Source organism: Schistocerca americana, chromosome 1, assembly GCF_021461395.2.
Source record: "Schistocerca americana isolate TAMUIC-IGC-003095 chromosome 1, iqSchAmer2.1, whole genome shotgun sequence".
Classification (NCBI taxonomy): domain Eukaryota; kingdom Metazoa; phylum Arthropoda; class Insecta; order Orthoptera; family Acrididae; genus Schistocerca; species Schistocerca americana.
In genome coordinates, this window is record NC_060119.1 from 90898504 (window position 1) to 90905994 (window position 7491).

Sequence of the window (7491 nt, forward strand, 5' to 3'; positions counted from 1 at the left end):
TAGTTAAAACGAACTTACTACGCTTTTGTTATCACTCATGTTACAAGCGAAACACAAAGTAACAAGAAACGTAGCACGGTTGTTAATATACTACAAATACTACCATTATTTCCATTAAATATTTGTCTATACAGCTGAAGGACTCGTTCAAAAGAAATTATTTCATATTTCATTCAATGTTCTCTGCTACCAGTCAGACATTATCTGTTACTGGACAAATTATCAAAGTTTTTTGTGGCTGCGTATCCGATTTCTCTCTTGATGCACAACTCTACTAATAACTACCGAAAATCTTTGTTTTCTCCTAGAGCTGTAGTCAGCACCAGTTCGAGATTATTTTTCCACACAAGCGACTTACCGTTTGGCGCCAATCTCGCCCATCCCCTTTCATCCCCCTTTTCCTTCATACACTTCAATGCATATTAATTTCCGTTGTTAACTGTAGTATGTCCTGTATAGAAATCTCAAAGACGCTTTGGCTGTAAACCAGCCCTGGGTGTCTTCATGACAATTACTACTCTTCTCAAATTGCGATGGATTGTTTATAATGAATTTAATTAACAAATGTACAGTATGTATATGTTGATCGTGCACACTGAGAATAAGTATTATCGATATTTTGAAACTGAGTTTTTACCAGACAAGTTTCATCCAATCGTATGAGGCATCTTCAGTGATCTACAGATATGTAGGTGTGAGGTCAGCAATGTTTGGAGAAAAAACTTTAAAAAATTCGGATACAGTCGCAATAAATGTCTAGTATAATAATATAACGAACATGTTTGGAGTAGCAACTGAGAAGAAATGACAGCATTAATTTCTCTTTACTTGTGTTCTACCTCTACCACTTAAGTAGACGCCCTGTCAATACTGTCAACAGATGAAAATCTCCTCTCCTGCCTCATTTACTTTGTATGACAGTATCTTTCCAACGTCGAATATCCAGATAAAACATTTCTGCTAGCAATGCATATTCGTTTTTTAACTTCTTTGTTATTACTATACAGCGTTATAATACGCATGCACTGGCACACACACTCAAATATACAGGATGTTTATAAATTTGTTACGTAAAAGTAACCTTTGATTGTGAAAAAGGCAAATAACTTACAGATATCTTTGATGCAGCCCTCAGTGCAGTATATCTTTAATTTTTTTTTACAAATGCTCAATACGTGATACGACAAATTTCCTACCTATAATCAGTTTCCTGCCAAATCCTGTGAAGCAAATCTTGATATATGGTGGCAACCGCTTCTGTTAGCTGGAAACGGAGGAACAAACTCCCTGCCGTTGATATAACTCCATACACAGAAGCCCATTGTAATTAAATCAGATGATAGTCATATGTAATGCACAGCTAGATTCGGTGAAACAATTGTACCAATTAATAACAGATTGTCTTTGAGATGATGGTTTGGAACATAATAATGCCAGAGCTGGTAGTGGGTATAGACTATGGAGAGTCCCAATTCGGAACAAATGGGAAGAGATCACCATTTTTTGCATTTATCTTAAAACAATGTGAAATCCCCACAGAACCTTAAGCCGTTGGAAGTTGTAGTATCTAGTTCTTTATTGACAACAACAACACGACTCAATTATTGCAATGACAGCTAACCGAGCACCGGAATTACACAATAATGAGAGAACTTTACTGAAGAATACAATTCCATGTGAGTCCGATCCAATCATGTTTATTATATTATTGTACTACACGTCTTTTGCAACTATGTCGTCCTATAATGATACGTAATTGCCCACGTCTGTAAGCTGAGCCTTCACCTAGCACTGCTGATGCACAAGACAGCGAGGTTGTCTTTTATTGTGTCGTTTAGCCCACGAAAGAGTTCAAATCATTAATTTGTTTCGCCAGATTAAAGGAAGAAGCTTTTCTAATTTTATATTGTCTGTGTCTAGTGAGGCCACTCCGAACTTATGGAAATTGGTGGTTAAAATAATGGATATTACTTTCTGTGCGTGAAGAATCTGAAAATTCACAGTTCTGCAGTAAATAAATACATTCATGATGCCCGGGATGGAATGCGTCGGGCGGGACTGACATGAAATGTTCACATGCTTCAATGGATGATCGCACGTCTGATTTTTTTTTTTTTTTTTTTTTTTTTTTTTTTTTTTTTTTTTTTTTTTTTTTTTTTTTTTTTGCTGAGGGCCGATCGTATATTAAATAACCACTTAATGAAGTCAATAAGCTATGTATTTACAAATGTCATTGGTTGTTATTCTTACTCGTGTAGCGCTGTTCACACAAGAAAATGTCCATGTAAATTTCCGTTCACACGTCCCATAAAGTCAAAAAACACGGCGTCATTCCTTTAAAATGAACCACTGGCCACGTAGGCTCTATTTACACACATTCCTCATAGATAATTAAACTTCGATGCCCTAGGGCCTAGACTACAAAATTCTAGAGCAGTGGACGAATATCGACAAGCGCTACTGCAACCTCCTCTGAAAACTGGCTGTTCTTCGACTGGTCACATACGATCAAACCTCTGTTCGACTCATTCCACCACACAAAAGAACGGATATCATCTCTGCCAGCACAGCTTCGTAATCCTATTCTTAGAACTTCTAACTTTATACATTTTCGCTTCACTGAATTTACGTCTTCATTTTGTTTCTGGGCATAGCACTTCATTACAAAAAAAGATATGCGTGTTCCAAACTTTGCACAAACATAATTTATACATCTCAGGTAACATAAACAACATTACTAGTAAGATAAGTATTTTAAAATATAAATAAGCACAAAAGGAAAATGCCGACTCAAGTTGCCCAAAATATTAACTTTAAATATGCTACTGACGACAATGAAACATGGTTTTCGGCAGGCTGCAGTATGCAAAGAACAAGTGTATTGCTGGATAGTGAACACTTCTGACTTTGTTATTTAAAAGATGCTGATGCACGTTCGTTAAATGTAATCTTCCGCGTTTTACCGGCTTTGAAATGCGAATGTAAAGGAGATTGTAATCGCAATGCGCAAATCATTTTTATATTCTGCAGTAGCACTTTTCACTAAAGGGGAAAGGGGCGGGATTGCTAAATACGAGAGCCAATATAGCCACCAGAGCGTAATTTCACATGCTTCGCCATGTTCGACATGATAAACTATTGCCACGGTTATTAATTCACCGAATGGTCGTCAATGATGCATTCAGTCGTCTAGTATGGTCGTTGTTCTACAGTCGGATTTCATTAATTAGCTGGTCACCATATGCTGGACATTATTTTTACCTTTTTGTTAAGACGTTCTATAGCTCCGCAACACGGAGAAAATTCTCCAGAACGGTCAGAATGCAACATTTAAATCGATATATATTTACATGCGCGCCAGTGAGAGTTACTACCTCTAGCGAAGACAACAATTCTCGTTGTCAGGATGGCCGAGCGGTCTAAGGCGCCAGACTCAAGGTGAACCTTGCCCGCTCAGCGGGTGTGAGCATTCTGGTCCTCGTCTGAGGGCGTGGGTTCGAATCCCACTTCTGACAAATATTTTAACATCTCTGCAGGGAGAACTCGTGTCGATTGAAGTCTGAAGAAATGTATATTACCCACAAGTTGCATGTTCGCAGTGTTTCATATGTGCGAAAACAGGAAACTGTTAAACGTTCACATACTATGAATCAAAGACAAAATGTTTACAAGTAAAGTAGTATTTATTCCTGCATTCTCAGTGCTGTGATTTCCTAATTTCTGAGAGCATTCCTAAAAGGTTAATCGTCACAGGATCGGCAAAAGCAATATATGACAAAATGTCATATGACCATCAAAGGGAGCAGATACGGCAAATGCTGCACTTACGACACCAAAATTAGCCTTTACATGAATATCGACTACGAACAAACAAACTTAATTGTTTTGTAAATAATGATAGTAAGTAACTGATTTAACTTCATAATGCGACAGGTTTAATCACTAGAAAGATCAACAAACAAATGAAAATTCCTCTGACTAATAGTTCTTAGTTCGCTGGTGAGCATTGTGCTTTTTAACACAGTGACCGTTATAAATTAATGTTTAGTATATTGCCACACGTAGTGTTGCATGTTTCGTTCTGCCAATGAGAACATCTTCAGAAATTCACTGCCTATCAGGGCCATCTTTAGACTATTGGAGGCCCTGGGCACATTATGATAATGGGACCCCCTATGGCCTAGTCAGAGCACTATTCTGTTAGAACAGACAAAGAAAGTAGATTGGCGAGGTTCTAGATATATTTTTATTTCTTTACAGTCACATTAAATGAATAGATAATATAATATAATCCACAAAAGTAACTCTTTTAGCATTCAAAGATTAGAGCTTAAAAATCTACCCTTCTAGATTCGAGATAGGCAAAATCGTTAATCACTTCTTCAAAATCCACATTTTTGAGCTTATCACATTCTATGGACATCAGCGATAAACTAGTTCATCTCTCTTGGAACACTGTACTTCTTAATTCAATTTTTGTTCTTTTCAATTTGGAGAAGTTGCGTTCCGCACTGCAGTTGATTACCATCATGCTTAAAAAGATTCTCAATGCGATTTCTGCATATGGAAATGTGTTGCTTTCAATTTTCTTTTCTTTCAAAAGGTGATATATTTCCAATGTACTATTAGTTCCCGCATTTTTACTATAAACAATTTTTAAGTATTCTGTTAATTGCAGACAGTCCGTTGCCAGCTCTTGCTCGTTAGCGTCTTCATAAGAAAATTACAGCAAATACTTTGCAACTCTGCCTCATCTCTTCGGAACTCAGAGTTTTGAAGCGAAAAATAAACCAAAACGTGAACTAGTGTTCTCATACACACTTAATCGCCGTTTTGGATAAACACTCAGGGTATCAATTACAAGAAGAAAGGTTTCTACTTTGAATTTCTCTTTTCCATCCAGTTGGACTGACGGTGCAGAGTCATCAAAAAAACTCTGGCGTGAGCTTCTACGTTTTGTTCTTTGAAGTGGGTCCTTGTAATCAGATTCCGGGTTTCTTTCTTTGGAGGACGATTCGCAGTCATCGAATTTATTCCTGAGGTTAATGATAAAATCATCAAGTGAAGCGAACAAATTAGTTGCAACGTGCAATGTTATTGTTTCTTTCTGAAAATAATTACTTGATTTGTCTATTCTTTCCAATATAGAGCTCCAAATTTCCGTTAGTATAATAAATTTTAGCTTTCCCATTTTTCTGGGTACACCAAGGGCTTCGTTTCTAGCTTATCTTGCGTGTTCTGTATCTTCTGCGATGGACATCAAAGTTTCTATAATTTATGAGCTTCATGCAAGACGCTTACTGCATCAGCTCGGGCTGACCATCTGATTTGTGAAAGACTTTTAACAACTTTTTTTGAACCTAAATGTTCTGTCAATACACTCCATCGGTGGGTAGAGCTCGACAAAAAGTTGCACATTTTCTGAACCATTTCAAAAAGTCTGTTGCCTCTGATACACGCCCAGCAGCTTGGATACCTATAATTTTAGTAAATGTCCCGCACGTGGTACAAAGGTGGCAAACTCACTTTCCTTGATCCTTGCTTGCAGACCAGTATACTTCCCCGACGTTTTGAAGCATTGTTGTAGCTTTGACCTCTGCAATCTTTTATCGGAATATCATGATTCTCAAAAAAATTCAAGATGCTTTGCGCTAAATACTCAGATTTATCGTATTTAATATGAATAGACTAAGCAGATTCAGAAGGATTTGGGTTGCATTAGGTACTGGGATATGAAGAAGCTTGCACAGGATAGAGTAGCGTGGAGAGCTGCATCAAACCAGTCTCAGAACTGAAGACCACAACAACAACAACAACAATATCGTGTTTAATAGGTATAAATTTTAGGAACCTTTCGACAGGAAGACGGTCTTTTACGTGTCGAATTATAAAAGTTAGGTGGTCAAATGAGACAAATTGGGTGTACTGTCAAAGCTAATAGAAAAATATTTTGCTTACTTAACTTCATTTATAATTTTTTTGGACCTGCGTGTTTTTGGGAGTCGTTCAAAAATGGTTCAAATGGCTCTGAGCACTATGGGACTAAACTTCTGAGGTCATCAGTCCCCTAGAACTTAGAACTACTTAAACCTAACTAACCTAAGGACATCACACACATCCATGCCCGAGGCAGGATTCGAACTTGCGACCGTAGCGGTCACGAGGTTCCAAACTGAAGTGCCTAGAACCGCACGGCCGGCTTGGGAGTCATGTAACCATTTGTTTCTCGTAGTTCTTCATTGTCTTCGCTTTCGACAACAGTGTTAACATACGCTTATTTACCAGTAGAAGATGAAGGACTGTAACAACTGACTAGTTACAGCCACTGATTTCAGTTTTTCATATTTTATTGCAATGAGTTACAGTCCGCAGTAACGACAAACGTACAAATTCATTTGTTTTGTTGCGTTCGGCCACACTGTTGCCTGTATTTTGACCAACGCTGTGTTGAAGTTTACTTCAATTTGTGAGCTGTTGTGTTCACCGCTCTAGCGAGATTCAGAGCCATAACATCTAAAGAAAAGTAGCCGTAAAATATTTACAGGGTGTTTCAAAAATGACCGATATATTTGAAACGGCAATGAAAACTAAACGAGCAGCGATAGAAATACACCGTTTGTTGCAATATGCTTGGGACAACAGTACATTTTCAGGCAGACAAACTTTCGAAGTTACAGTAGTTACAATGTTCAACAACAGATGGCGCTGCAAGTGATGTGAAAGATATAGAAGACAACGCAGTCTGTGGGTGCGCCATTCTGTACGTCGTCTTTCTGCTGTAAGCATGTGCTGTTCACAACATGCAAGTGTGCTGTGGACAACATGGTTTATTCCTTAGAACAGAGGATTTTTCTGGTGTTGGAATTCCACCGCCTAGAATACAGTGTTGTTGCAACAAGACAAAGTTTTCAACGGAGGTTTAATGTAACCAAAGGACCGAAAAGCGATACAATAAAGGATCTGTTTGAATAATTTCAACGGACTGGGAACGTGACGGATGAACGTGCTGGAAAGGTAGGGCGACCGCGTACGGCAACCACAGAGGGCAACGTGCAGCTAGTGCAGCAGGTGATCCAACAGCGGCCTCGGGTTTCCGTTCGCCGTGTTGCAGCTGCGGTCCAAATGACGCCAACGTCCACGTATCGTCTCATGCGCCAGAGTTTACACCTCTATCCATACAAAATTCAAACGCGGCAACCCCTCAGCGCCGCTACCATTGCTGCACGAGAGACATTCGCTAACGATATAATGCACAGGATTGATGACGGCGATATGCATGTGGGCAGCATTTGGTTTACTGACGAAGCTTATTTTTACCTGTACGGCTTCGTCAATAAACAGAACTGGCGCATATGGGGAACCGAAAAGCCCCATGTTGCAGTCCCATCGTCCCTGCATCCTCAAAAAGTACTGGTCTGGGCCGCCATTTCTTCCAAAGGAATCATTGGCCCATTTTTCAGATCCGAAACGATTACTGCATCTCGCTATCTG

General features: G+C 38.8%; 1 non-coding gene across 1 annotated transcript; it reads left to right on the forward strand.

Moving 5' to 3' along the window:
* The first annotated feature begins 3400 nt into the window (after nucleotides 1-3400).
* Nucleotides 3401-3515, forward strand: Trnal-caa. The gene is made up of 2 exons: nucleotides 3401-3438; nucleotides 3470-3515. It is a non-coding gene; the product is annotated as a tRNA-Leu (tRNA).
* The last annotated feature ends 3976 nt before the right edge of the window (nucleotides 3516-7491 follow it).